The sequence below is a fragment of the Crinia signifera genome, chromosome 2 (genome assembly GCF_055691185.1).
Source record: "Crinia signifera chromosome 2, ASM5569118v1, whole genome shotgun sequence".
NCBI classification, from domain to species: Eukaryota; Metazoa; Chordata; class Amphibia; order Anura; family Myobatrachidae; genus Crinia; species Crinia signifera.
This window is the reverse complement of record NC_139218.1, coordinates 236,709,759-236,723,090: the sequence shown is the minus strand read 5'-3', so window position 1 is coordinate 236,723,090 and position 13,332 is coordinate 236,709,759.

Genomic DNA, 13,332 nt, shown 5'->3' with positions numbered 1-13,332 from the left:
GAATAAAATGGAACAAAGCAGCACCTGCACTATGTAATTTGGTAAATACATATTTTCACAGCCATAAATAACACATTTAAGAAATACATCATAAACACAGACTTATAACAATACCAGGTTGTACACACACACTGCATAGATGCTTCTAAAATCTGTAATTTTAGATCTGTTTCTAATGCAATTTGAGCTCATGTAAAAGGCTATGGAAATAAATATGAAACTCACTACAACTGTTTAAAAAATGCTAATTAAATGTAGGGGTAAATGTGTACAAACATATCAAATTGATCTAAAATGAATCTAAAAAGCATATTAAACACATAAATAAACATAATGACGCTTATATTAGCATTTTGTTTACATAGCCCATATGACAAGTGAACAACACAATTCTAAGAGTTAGGACAGAGATAGAATACTGTGTATATATATGTTTATATATATATATATATATATATATATATATAAAACAGCAGCAGGGTCCGGCACAACCTCCTATGTTGCACGTGCTTGGGTGCCTCCAGCAAGGGAAGTAGATACGGTGAAGGAGAAGTGGCACTCCAAAGACTTTCAAATAGACGGTTTTAATTCAGCAGAAATAGCAACGTTTCAATGCCAGCTAGGGCATTATCTTCAAGGCTAACAACAGAAGGAAATGCACATACCTTTTATGCTCTATACAAGGACTCCGCTTTGCCGCGAACGGGACCACACACCCGAGCGGCGGCGCAGGAGGAATGACGTCATGACGCCGGCGCTTCGCCTAGCGTCGGCGGTAGACGTCTCTAAGCAACCCTGTATGTAAACAAAAACAAAGAAGAAAGAACATACATTTAAAATGACATAAAGCACAGTCAAACATCACAAGTAATCAACATAGTAACGGCAACAGCGTACATCAGACTGCATATGCCTATAGATGCAGGTAATATAATGCAAACAAAATAGATAATACCAAAAGGTAATCCTATATTGCAAATAACGGAAAGCATCTGAGCACCCGGACCTACCCCATGCTCAATAAACCAAATGCATACGGTAAAGGAGGCATAATTAATGAACTGCGAGATGAAGGGAACAAGAAAATATTACACATAGGAGGAAATTATGAGGATAGTACGCTTATACCTGAATGTTCATTTAGACCATTAGGGGTCACAGTACCTAACCTCAGTATCCACCTAGCCTCACATTTAAGTAGACTAAATGCCCTGTTTCCACCCCTCAATGACCCAGGCACGTGGTCTATCATGCGATATTTAAGTTGTGATATGGTATGAAATGAAGAAGACCAATGGCGGGCTACAGGTTGTTCACTTTTTTTGGTTAACAGGGCTTTATTGATTGCTGACCTGTGGGCTGTCATACGTTCCTTAAAGGTACGTTCGGTTTTACCGATATATGACAGCCCACAGGGACAAACAATTTGATACACCACGAAACGGGTATTACATGTAAGGGTATAATTGATATACATGGTTCTCCCAGTCTGAGGGTGGGGAAAAGTGTTGCCTGCAATCAAAAAGCGACATGTGGTGCATGTGCAGCGGATGTTACCTTTATGTACAATTTTAGTGCTAGGGCCAATGAGGATATTGGTCTTCACCAATGTGTCTTTTAAATTTCTGGGTCTTTTGTAACATGCCATAAGGTCAATAGCTTGTAGGCCCAAATCAGGGTCAGACTTTACCATAGGCCATAACCTTTTCGAGGTGGAATTAATCATAGAACTACTGGTATTGAAAGAAGTTACCCAGGGCATACGGTTACCCAATTCTCTACTTGTTTTGGGCATCAATAGGTCTTTTCTGTCAAGGGCATCAACTTTTTTACGGGCAGCTTCCAGGACCGATGGAGGGTACCCCCTGTCTTCAAATTTACCAACCATACTATCCATCTGTTGGTTGGCTATGCCGGGATTGGAATTTATGCGTTTAGTACGCAGGAGTTGGGAGTAAGGTAACCCCTGGACAGAGGCTCTGGGGTGGCAACTTGAGTAGTGGAGCAGGTTGTTTCTATCAGTGGATTTAGAAAATAAACTGGTAGATATCTGGCCGCCTTCGCATCTTATCTCGACATCTAAGAATGTAATACATTCCCTGCTATGCGTAAATGTGAATTTGACAGGGCTAGATGTCGAATTATGTACTTCAATATGTCTAATGAGATCCTCTGGGGGGCCCCTCCAAAAAATCAGCAAATCATCTATATAGCGGGTATAGAAGAAAATCCTCCCCGCTATATGCTGATCGCTGAAGAACACTTTTTCCTCCACATCAAACATAAAGATGTTCGCATATGAGGGGGCTACCGCCGCCCCCATAGCACATCCTGTCAGTTGGAGGAAAAATGATCCATTGTAGATGAAGAAATTTTTAGTCAAGATAAGCTCAAGGAGCTGTAAAACTAAATCCACACTAGGACCACTGTACAAAGGGTGATTGGTTATGTAGTCCCTAACCGCGGCCATACCCACATCATGGGGGATAACCGTGTAGAGACTACACACATCTACTGTAAAGAGACTAGTATCCACATCAATAGGCCCAAGAGATTGTAGTTTGCAAAGAAGGGACGTCGTGTCTAACAAGTACCTGGGATGGGCACGTATACAAGGCTGCAACACACTATCCACAAGGATAGAACAGGGTTGGAACAGGGATTCCCGGGCTGGGCTGCCCCATTATCGCAGCCCGGGAATCCCTGTTCCAACCCTGTTCTATCCTTGTGGATAGTGTGTTGCAGCCTTGTATACGTGCCCATTCCAGGTACTTGTTAGACACGACGTCCCTTCTTTGCAAACTACAATCTCTTGGGCCTATTGATGTGGATACTAGTCTCTTTACAGTAGATGTGTGTAGTCTCTACACGGTTATCCCCCATGATGTGGGTATGGCCGCGGTTAGGGACTACATAACCAATCACCCTTTGTACAGTGGTCCTAGTGTGGATTTAGTTTTACAGCTCCTTGAGCTTATCTTGACTAAAAATTTCTTCATCTACAATGGATCATTTTTCCTCCAACTGACAGGATGTGCTATGGGGGCGGCGGTAGCCCCCTCATATGCGAACATCTTTATGTTTGATGTGGAGGAAAAAGTGTTCTTCAGCGATCAGCATATAGCGGGGAGGATTTTCTTCTATACCCGCTATATAGATGATTTGCTGATTTTTTGGAGGGGCCCCCCAGAGGATCTCATTAGACATATTGAAGTACATAATTCGACATCTAGCCCTGTCAAATTCACATTTACGCATAGCAGGGAATGTATTACATTCTTAGATGTCGAGATAAGATGCGAAGGCGGCCAGATATCTACCAGTTTATTTTCTAAATCCACTGATAGAAACAACCTGCTCCACTACTCAAGTTGCCACCCCAGAGCCTCTGTCCAGGGGTTACCTTACTCCCAACTCCTGCGTACTAAACGCATAAATTCCAATCCCGGCATAGCCAACCAACAGATGGATAGTATGGTTGGTAAATTTGAAGACAGGGGGTACCCTCCATCGGTCCTGGAAGCTGCCCGTAAAAAAGTTGATGCCCTTGACAGAAAAGACCTATTGATGCCCAAAACAAGTAGAGAATTGGGTAACCGTATGCCCTGGGTAACTTCTTTCAATACCAGTAGTTCTATGATTAATTCCACCTCGAAAAGGTTATGGCCTATGGTAAAGTCTGACCCTGATTTGGGCCTACAAGCTATTGACCTTATGGCATGTTACAAAAGACCCAGAAATTTAAAAGACACATTGGTGAAGACCAATATCCTCATTGGCCCTAGCACTAAAATTGTACATAAAGGTAACATCCGCTGCACATGCACCACATGTCGCTTTTTGATTGCAGGCAACACTTTTCCCCACCCTCAGACTGGGAGAACCATGTATATCAAATATACCCTTACATGTAATACCCGTTTCGTGGTGTATCAAATTGTTTGTCCCTGTGGGCTGTCATATATCGGTAAAACCGAACGTACCTTTAAGGAACGTATGACAGCCCACAGGTCAGCAATCAATAAAGCCCTGTTAACCCAAAAAAGTGAACAACCTGTAGCCCGCCATTGGTCTTCTTCATTTCATACCATATCACAACTTAAATATCGCATGATAGACCACGTGCCTGGGTCATTGAGGGGTGGAAACAGGGCATTGAGTCTACTTAAATGTGAGGCTAGGTGGATACTGAGGTTAGGTACTGTGACCCCTAATGGTCTAAATGAACATTCAGGTATAAGCGTACTATCCTCATAATTTCCTCCTATGTGTAATATTTTCTTGTTCCCTTCATCTCGCAGTTCATTAATTATGCCTCCTTTACCGTATGCATTTGGTTTATTGAGCATGGGGTAGGTCCGGGTGCTCAGATGCTTTCCGTTATTTGCAATATAGGATTACCTTTTGGTATTATCTATTTTGTTTGCATTATATTACCTGCATCTATAGCCATATGCAGTCTGATGTACGCTGTTGCCGTTACTATGTTGATTACTTGTGATGTTTGACTGTGCTTTATGTCATTTTAAATGTATGTTCTTTCTTCTTTGTTTTTGTTTACATACAGGGTTGCTTAGAGACGTCTACCGCCGACGCTAGGCGAAGCGCCGGCGTCATGACGTCATTCCTCCTGCGCCGCCGCTCGGGTGTGTGGTCCCGTTCGCGGCAAAGCGGAGTCCTTGTATAGAGCATAAAAGGTATGTGCATTTCCTTCTGTTGTTAGCCTTGAAGATAATGCCCTAGCTGGCATTGAAACGTTGCTATTTCTGCTGAATTAAAACCGTCTATTTGAAAGTCTTTGGAGTGCCACTTCTCCTTCACCGTATATATATATATATATATATATATATATATATATATATATATATATATATACAGGTTGAGTATCCCATATCCGAATATCCGTTATCCAAATTATTCCGAAAACCATACATTTCAGAAAGTGAACAAAAACATTTTTTTTTGCTAAAAACTTACTGGGGACATCTGTTACAGCACTAATGAGGGAATGATATGTAACTGGCACTATATATGTGCAAGAAAATGATTGCTTGGCATTTAAATTCAGTGCCAGAGATTGTACACAAACTTTGTTTCATGTTTTGAAACCATGTTTTATGCACAAATAAAATATATTTGTGTTTATTTCATGTGTTTGATGTATATGTACAACATAAATGCAAGATACCTGAAGATACATCATTGAAATATTAAAATATTCCGAAATACGGAATAATCCGCTATCCAAAATTCTCCTGGTCCCGAGCATTTTGGATAAGGGATACTCAACCTGTATATATATATATATATATATATATATATATATATATATATATATATATATATATATATATATATACACATACACACACACTTGTCCAAGGGATCGGCACTCGCACTCCAAAATCAACTGCTCCGGGTGCCCTCCTAGATTAACAAATCATAGATAGTTGCGCAGCGGGCGGCACTCACGGAAATAAATACAAATGCAAGGGTTTAGCTTAACGTTTCAATTTTCAAGCAACATCTAACATACAATACAAGATTTAAATACCTTCACCCACACCATCATGTCGCGTGCAGACGCCAGATCCCGGTTCCCGCTTCCGCCCTCGTTCAGCCGGGCGCTCCGTCGCATCACCGGTGACGTCATAGGCGTCAGCTGTTTGCCTAGAGACGGCTGTCTGTGTAGGAAAGAAAAAGAAAAAAGAGCATACATGTTACATAATGGCATAACAAATATAGCGGTAGATATTAAACCAATATTTAACAACAAGAACATTGGTCATTATAATAAACCTGCAAACAACTTCATAAATAACAGTTCAGGTTCAGTTGTTCATTTAGTCCATGTGGACTGACTGTGTCTAACATATAGATCCACCGCGCTTCTTTTTGTAAAAGAGTTTTAGTGCGGTCCCCTCCACGTACATTTACTGGGACACTGTCAATGATCTTGTATCTGACTGTTGACTCACCATGTTTCATCTGCTTAAAATGTCTAGCTACGGGTTGATCTGTGTCTCTTCCCCCTAAAGCTAGATGAATGGCACTTCTATGTTGTGCCATTCTCTCTTTAAATTTACATGTGGTCAAGACCACTGTAACTATTTCCATGTTTTAGCATTGTCTCATATTCCTTTGAAATAATTCTATTTGATATGATTGAATGACTTACATTTAACATCCTACAATATTAATTAGATATGTATATGTTGACAATTTTATCTGCCAGAGGGGGCTGATAATTGGAATCACACTGAGATCAACTTTTCCATTTGGGTTTGCTCACATACTGTACGTGCCTATTGCTACTTGTGTGTTTGCGGCTGCTAACAGCTGCCCGCTGATCGAAACACTGATTCCGATGTCAGTACTGTTTGTACATTATAGTAGTGCCAAATCATGTCTCCATTGTGATGACAAAACAATAGTGAAAAACATCTAACTTACTACGACTTGATTAAAAATGCACACATTTGCTAAGTCTATACATATTAGTATTATTATTATTAAATAATAACATTTACTATACGTTTTCAGGGAACAATAGGAAGAAGTCAGCTCCCTATATTAAATAAAAAAAAAAAAACAGAAAGAAGGTGGAAGCAGTGCTACAGTAAAAAATAAATTTCTATACAAAAAAAACACGATTATTTAATGGCACAGATATAAAATATAATAAACTAATGTAAAATCACAGATTTTTTGGACCTAGTGCAAATAGAAAGATATCTAAAAGTTTGTTTACAACGGGTGTGGTATACGGCACCGACAATCGGGATCCCGACAGTCATTAGCCTAACGTCGGGATCCTGACTGCCCGGACTCAGACAGCATGGTGAGCGCAACAAAGCCCCTTGCAGGCTCTCTGCGCTTGCCACGCTGCGGGCACGGTGGCTCGCTGCGCTCGCCACCTATTCTATTCTCCCTCTGTGGGGGCCGTGGACCCCCATGAGGGAGAATAGCCGGTGGCCGTCCGGCAACCATCTGTCGGAGTTTTGTCGGGATCCCGACGTCGGGTAAATGACTGTCGGAATCCTGCGGAATGTGCTTAAAGACTTTATATCCACCTGCTTATCATTCTGAACTGATGTCCCACCACTTTGGAAGTCTGATGCTCTCATACCTCCCAATATGAACCCTCTCCAGGAGGGACACATTGCTCTGTTTCTGCACTTTCCTCTTAATTTAGGATTACCATAATCTGTGGTGAAATGCCTTTCTTGTCCATTAACCTGTTTAAAACAGGTGATAGCAATCATTAATTAAGAGGAAAGTCCAGTAATAGAGCATTGTGTCCCTCCAGGAGAGGGTCATGTTGGGAGGTATGTGCTCTATTGACCTGGACAATATCTCGCTTGCCATTGAGGTTCCCCGAATTTGGTGACCCACCTTATACAACCACCGGGAAAACACCTCCAGTGACACCCAGGATTTACAAAATGACTTCTTCACAAAAATACTCACGCATGGTTCAGTGCAGGTTATAAACTAACTTTGAGATATCTTTCTATATGCACTAGGTCCAAAAAGCTGTGATTTTACATTATTTTATTATATTTTATATCTATGTGCCATTAAATAATTATTACTTTTTTGATTCACTTGGTATAGAAATTGTTTTTTATTGTAGCGCTGCTTCCACCTTCTTTCTGTTTTTACAATATATGTCGGTACCTTTAAATAATTAAACTTAATAAGCCATTTTTATTATGCCTGAGAAGTCTTTAATTAAATGTACTTCAGCCTGCTAGCGTCTTACCGGCTCCCTGCCCAGCACTGAGTGGCGGCATTAAAAAGTCGGGGCATCCACCCATGATGTAAATGTAACCTGTCTTTCATCTTAATACAACTATTGCTTCCTCTAACCATCATCCTTGGAGGCACCTGGGCAATTACACTATATATATATAGAGGAGTGCCGGATCATACAGCATCCTATATATACATATATATATATATATATATATATATATATATATATATATTGTAACACTGTAGGGGAATTTGGATATCTTTTCCTGGGTTAGAAACCTGCCAGCAGCAGCTGAGAAATCATACAAGTCCAGTCTTTGTGGTGAAACTGGCTTCAGTTTTATTCAGCAGAAAATAAAATAAACATCAAAAGAAAATACGTTGCCTGTCCGGCACTAACACAGGATGTTCCTAAATGTCACTAAACAAAAACACAAAGTTTCCCAGTCAACACTGGGTGGCTCACTTGTATAAGGCAGCTTGTTTCTCACACAGAGATTCTGCAGTCTCCCCAGGCAGTCTGCACACACTGCTCACTCTGGCAGCCTTTTCTCATCCCACTCACAGCTGCTCGCTGATTAGCCCTCTGTGAGGTCAAACACCTGTTTCTAAAAGGTCTAGGACAAGAACCTGGGACAAATATTTTCTTGTCACAATATATATCTTTCACCCCTTCTATCCCTGTAAGGTCTGGCGGACACCCAACAGACTGGAACTATTGTATTATAGGTGAAATATCAATATTGATCGGGACGTTTCTTTTTAATAGTTTTTAATTAAAGACCTCTCAGGCATAATAAAAGTGGAGGCCTATCTGACCACGTTTGAAAGGACTGCTGAGCGTGAGAACTGGCACAATGGGCCAGTCTGCTAGCACCTTTTCTCTCTGTGAGCCCCAAAAAGCATACTTTCATTTAAGCCCTACCGATGCTCGGGACTATGACAAATTAAAAACTGAGATCCTAACCCGCCTGGGAGTCACACGGGTGCACCGCTGGGTATATGCCCTGGAGAAGCCTCCTCGCTCACAGATGCATGACCTTATTCAGCTAACCAAAAAATGTCTAATGCCAGAGACATTAACTGGACCCCAGATGGTGGAAAGAGCCGTCATGGACCGCTATTTGAGATCCTTGCCTGTGGTCCTGCGCAAGTGGGTGAGCCATGGAAATCCGGATACTGCTGACCAGTTAGTGGACATGGTAGAGAGGTATCTGGCGGCAGAGGAATTACTGATGACCACCCAGCACCCCACAGATCCTCGACAGCGCCCTTCAGTAAAGACTGGTAAGACTGTTCGGTGGGAAAATGTTGCTGGGCGGTTAAGAGAATATAAGTCTGGAGAGACTGTAAACAGTGGCCCTGGAGACAGGCCAATGGGACTAGAAAGGTCTATGCTGCCCAAACGGGTTGATAGTCGTGTGATTAAATGCTTCAGGTGTGGTATGCCAGGTCATATTATTGCTAATTGCCCAGTTACGCTGGAACCCATGCAATGTGATGCTGCCTTTGAATGTCGCAGAATGTCTTTCTTTGCTAGGTTAGCCTGTACTATGGTACCTTCACCTAAACTGGAAAAACAAATGTGTGATGTGTTCTAAGAGGGTAACTGGGTAGAGGCTTTGCTAGACTCAGGAAGTTTGGTTACCCTCGTGAAAGCTGAGTTAGTGAATCCCTTAAAGGTCTAGCAAATACCTATTGGGGTTACTTGTATACATGGGGATACCCAACATTATGCCACTGCTGAAGTACATATAGAAACGGATTCAGTATGAAATCCCGGCGATCGGGATCCCGGCGTTCAAAATCCCGACGCTGGAATCCCGACCGCCGAAATCCCGACAAGGGGGGGACAGGGATCTCACCCCCTTGCGGGCTCGCTGCGCTCGCCACGCAGCGGGCCCGGTGCCTCGCTACGCTCGGCACGCTAATTTATTCTCCCTCCAGGGGTGTTATGGACACCCACGGAGGGAGAAAGTGTCGGGATTTCGGCGGTCGGGATTTCGGCGTCGGGATTCTGAACGCCGGGATCCCGACCGCCGGGATTTAAACTGCATCCCGTAGAAACTTGTTGTGGGTCAGCAAGTGTGAAAGTAGTATTTTTTCCCTTGGCGAATGAGGCCATAATAGGGAGGGATTTTCCATATTTTTGGAAATTGTGGGAATCACGTTTAGCCACAGATGGGAGAAGTGAAGAGCCAGTAGTTAATACCGATGATTTTGTGGATGTATGTATGTCCTCTGAACCTTCTGACCCTTTACCTTTCGCTAGTTTGGCTGGGGATGGGACAGATGGAGAGTCCAGTGAGGACCCTCTTGCTGGAAACGGAGAGGTAGTAGTGCCTGATCTGGAGTTAAAGAAGGATTTTTTTAAGTCTGAACAGTTAAAGGACCCTACTTTAATAAAGGCTAGAGAAAATGTTAACGTTGTTAATGAGGAACCCGTGGTACCAGGTGACATTATTACGTATCCCCACATGGCTATTTGTAATGAGCTCTTGTACCACGTTGTCAAAAAGGGTGAGGATGTGGTGGATCAGCTGGTAGTTCCCCAGCCTTATAGGAGAACGGTACTAGATTAGACAACCTTTCACTTCCACCCTGGTCTCTGGAAGTGAAAGGTTGTCTACAGTTGCAGTCTTGATAAAGGCCATACGTGGCCAAAACGTCAACCTCTAACAACTTACCTGTGAGTAAGGAGATACCTACTATTGAAATGGTGATGTAATAAAGTTTTCCATTTATTTGAAGAATATGGTGAGTGCCCTTAATAGGACCCTTGTGGTCCTAGGAATTGATATATATATATATATATATATATATATATATATATATATATGTATATATATATATGTATATATAGAGGAATGGAAGAGGCGGCACTCAAATGGGATTTTTCAAAAGTGTATTGTGGCAAAAGAAAGGACCAACGTTTCGGGGTCTTAATCACCCCTTTGTCATGGTGCACTCCCGAATGCCGCTATTGGCTGCCTTGCGGCCTAGTGGCTCCTGACTGGCCGCTAGGCCTCAAGGCGGCCAATCGCGGCATTCGGGAGGCGGAGCCGCACGATGTACACAAACACAGTGCGGCTCTCTGCTGTTCGTCTGGTTTCGCGTGTCGGTTTGTTTTTTTGCAAAGACCCATGCCTGGACTACGTCGCCCTGGGACAGGTGAGTATGGTTTCCTTCCATAGGTTCCCACATGGATATCGTCGGACTCCGGACACCGACAGCGAGGACTACATGGACAGCGACGTCGACATGGATCCAGAAGACGACACAGGACCAGGACATCAGGACCAGGGCTACCTACGGGATGAAGATAGGTAAGTATCAGTATGTAAGGGCTTTGGATGTATTAAAGTTTTATTTTAAATGTGTGTCAGTGTGTTTTATTTTACTATTTTTAATACTGTGGAACTACAAGACCCAGCGGGCCCTTTAATGCCCCGCAGGCTGGGACTTGTGGTTCTCCAAGTCCCAGCTTGCGGGGGAGGCTTGCTGGGACTCATAGTGCCCCAGTATTAGACAACAGATTATTCTTTTTTTACACCACTATCAGCCCGGTGACCACAGCCCAGGGTCACCGGGGACAGCACCAGGCTTCAGCCTGGTCAGGTAAGTCCAGGAGGGGGGGACCCCTTCATTGGGGGGGTCCCCACTCCCACAGGGCCCCTGGTCAGGCTGACTGGTCGGTAGGGTTAATGTTTTGGCCGCGGGACCTTATATCATAAGTGTCCCCCGGCTATGACATTACCCTGCTGGCTGGTTTGGCCTGGGGCTGGTTCTTAAAATACGGGGGGCCCGTAGTTATTTTGTCCCCCGTATTTTGGGAACCAGCCCCGGACCTGGAGCCTGGGGCTGGTTGTTAAAAATCGGGGAACCCCTATTTGTCGGGTTCACTGATTTTTAATTACCGGCCCCAGCTCCTTCAGCCTGGTGCTGGTTACAGCTGTGGGGGGGACCCCACGCTGTTTTTTTTTTAAATTTATTAAATTTTTCTATTTTTTTTACACACTGACTGATCCGTGCAGACTGCCTCTAATAATTCGTATTAGCGGCCGTATATATGGCCAGCTAATACGAATTCCTACAACATCGGAGGGTTACAAAGTATCTGACTGATTTGTACATTCCCCTCCGGAACATGACTTTGCATACGACTGAAACAGTCATATTGGTAAATTTCTCCCATGGAATGTGCAGGTGATACTGTCAGCATGACTTTGGGTGGACAGGTCGCAAGGTCGACATGGGTTTTTTCACAGTTTTTTGACCCAACATGTGCCAACAGTCAGTATTTCATGCCCTACCATCCACTAGGGCGTGGTGGGAGAATAAAATAATGTGCTGAAGCATTGCGAGCGAAGCGAACGATGCGAGGGGCTGCGGTTCACCTCCAATTGTGTCCATGTCGACTGTGTCGACATTCAGGTAAAAAAACTGTCGACCCAAAGTCATGTTGACAGTTTCACCTGCACATTCTATATGTCGTATTTTGACCATGTCGGGATTTTAAATGTCGGGATTTTGACCCTGTCAGGATTTTGACCGTCGGGATTTCGTACCGAATCCGTGATACACTATAGAAGACTATGGGCTTCTATCGCCATCGCACGCCGCAGATGCAGACCCTCCTCCCTGTCCTCCATGCTGCTCCTCCTCCGCCAGCAGCATATCACAGCCGGGGATGTACTTCCGGCTGCAGGGGGGGGGGGGGGGGAAGAGCCCAGGAGGTGACGGAAACCGCCTGCACACCACATCACAGGTATCACGGGAGGCCTCCGTCACCGCACTGCGATACTAGCTGCATATGTTAGTACATATTCGCTAGTATCGCCGTGGGGCAGCAATGTATGTTAATACATCCTGCTCTAAACCATTTATGAACTTTCAGGTGATGGTTTAACAGTGTCTACAGCTAGGTCTGCAGATATATAAATAGAAGGATTGAGCAGCAATTTCTCCATTCACACTGCCTGATCCGTCTGAATGACATCAAAAGTGGGCGGACTTATTTGTATGCACCCACCTACTGTACTTTTATTCACTGGAGGCTCACAGCATGATATACTGTATCTCTAGATTCAGCATTGGCTGTGTTGATGAGCCAACGTGATATAGCTGTGAACGACGCCGCTAACAGATTTATCGCTTATACACACTGGCTGATGGTGCATCGATATATCATCTATTCAATCGAATGGCCGATATATCGGTCAGTGTGTACGCACCTTTGTTCTTACAATGCTTATTTAATTTATTGTCTACATCGAGGTGCATTTAAAGATCCCACATGGGCCAAATGGTTGTGACGTTAAAGGCTTTCATTATTTAACATTTCCCCGTTCCCCTTTGAGGCCTGTGTATCATGATAGTTGAGCGCAACAGAATATGCTGCGCTATAAAAGAAACTGTTAATAAATAAAAAGAAATAAAATGGGTGAAATGTAATAGGATGAGAGATTCAGAAAATGAGAGATTTGGTAAGAAATATCCAGTTTTTTTAAGGAGGCAATCATTTACACTGCAAAACCAGTTGAAGATTTCTTACCAAATCTCTCACTTTCTGAA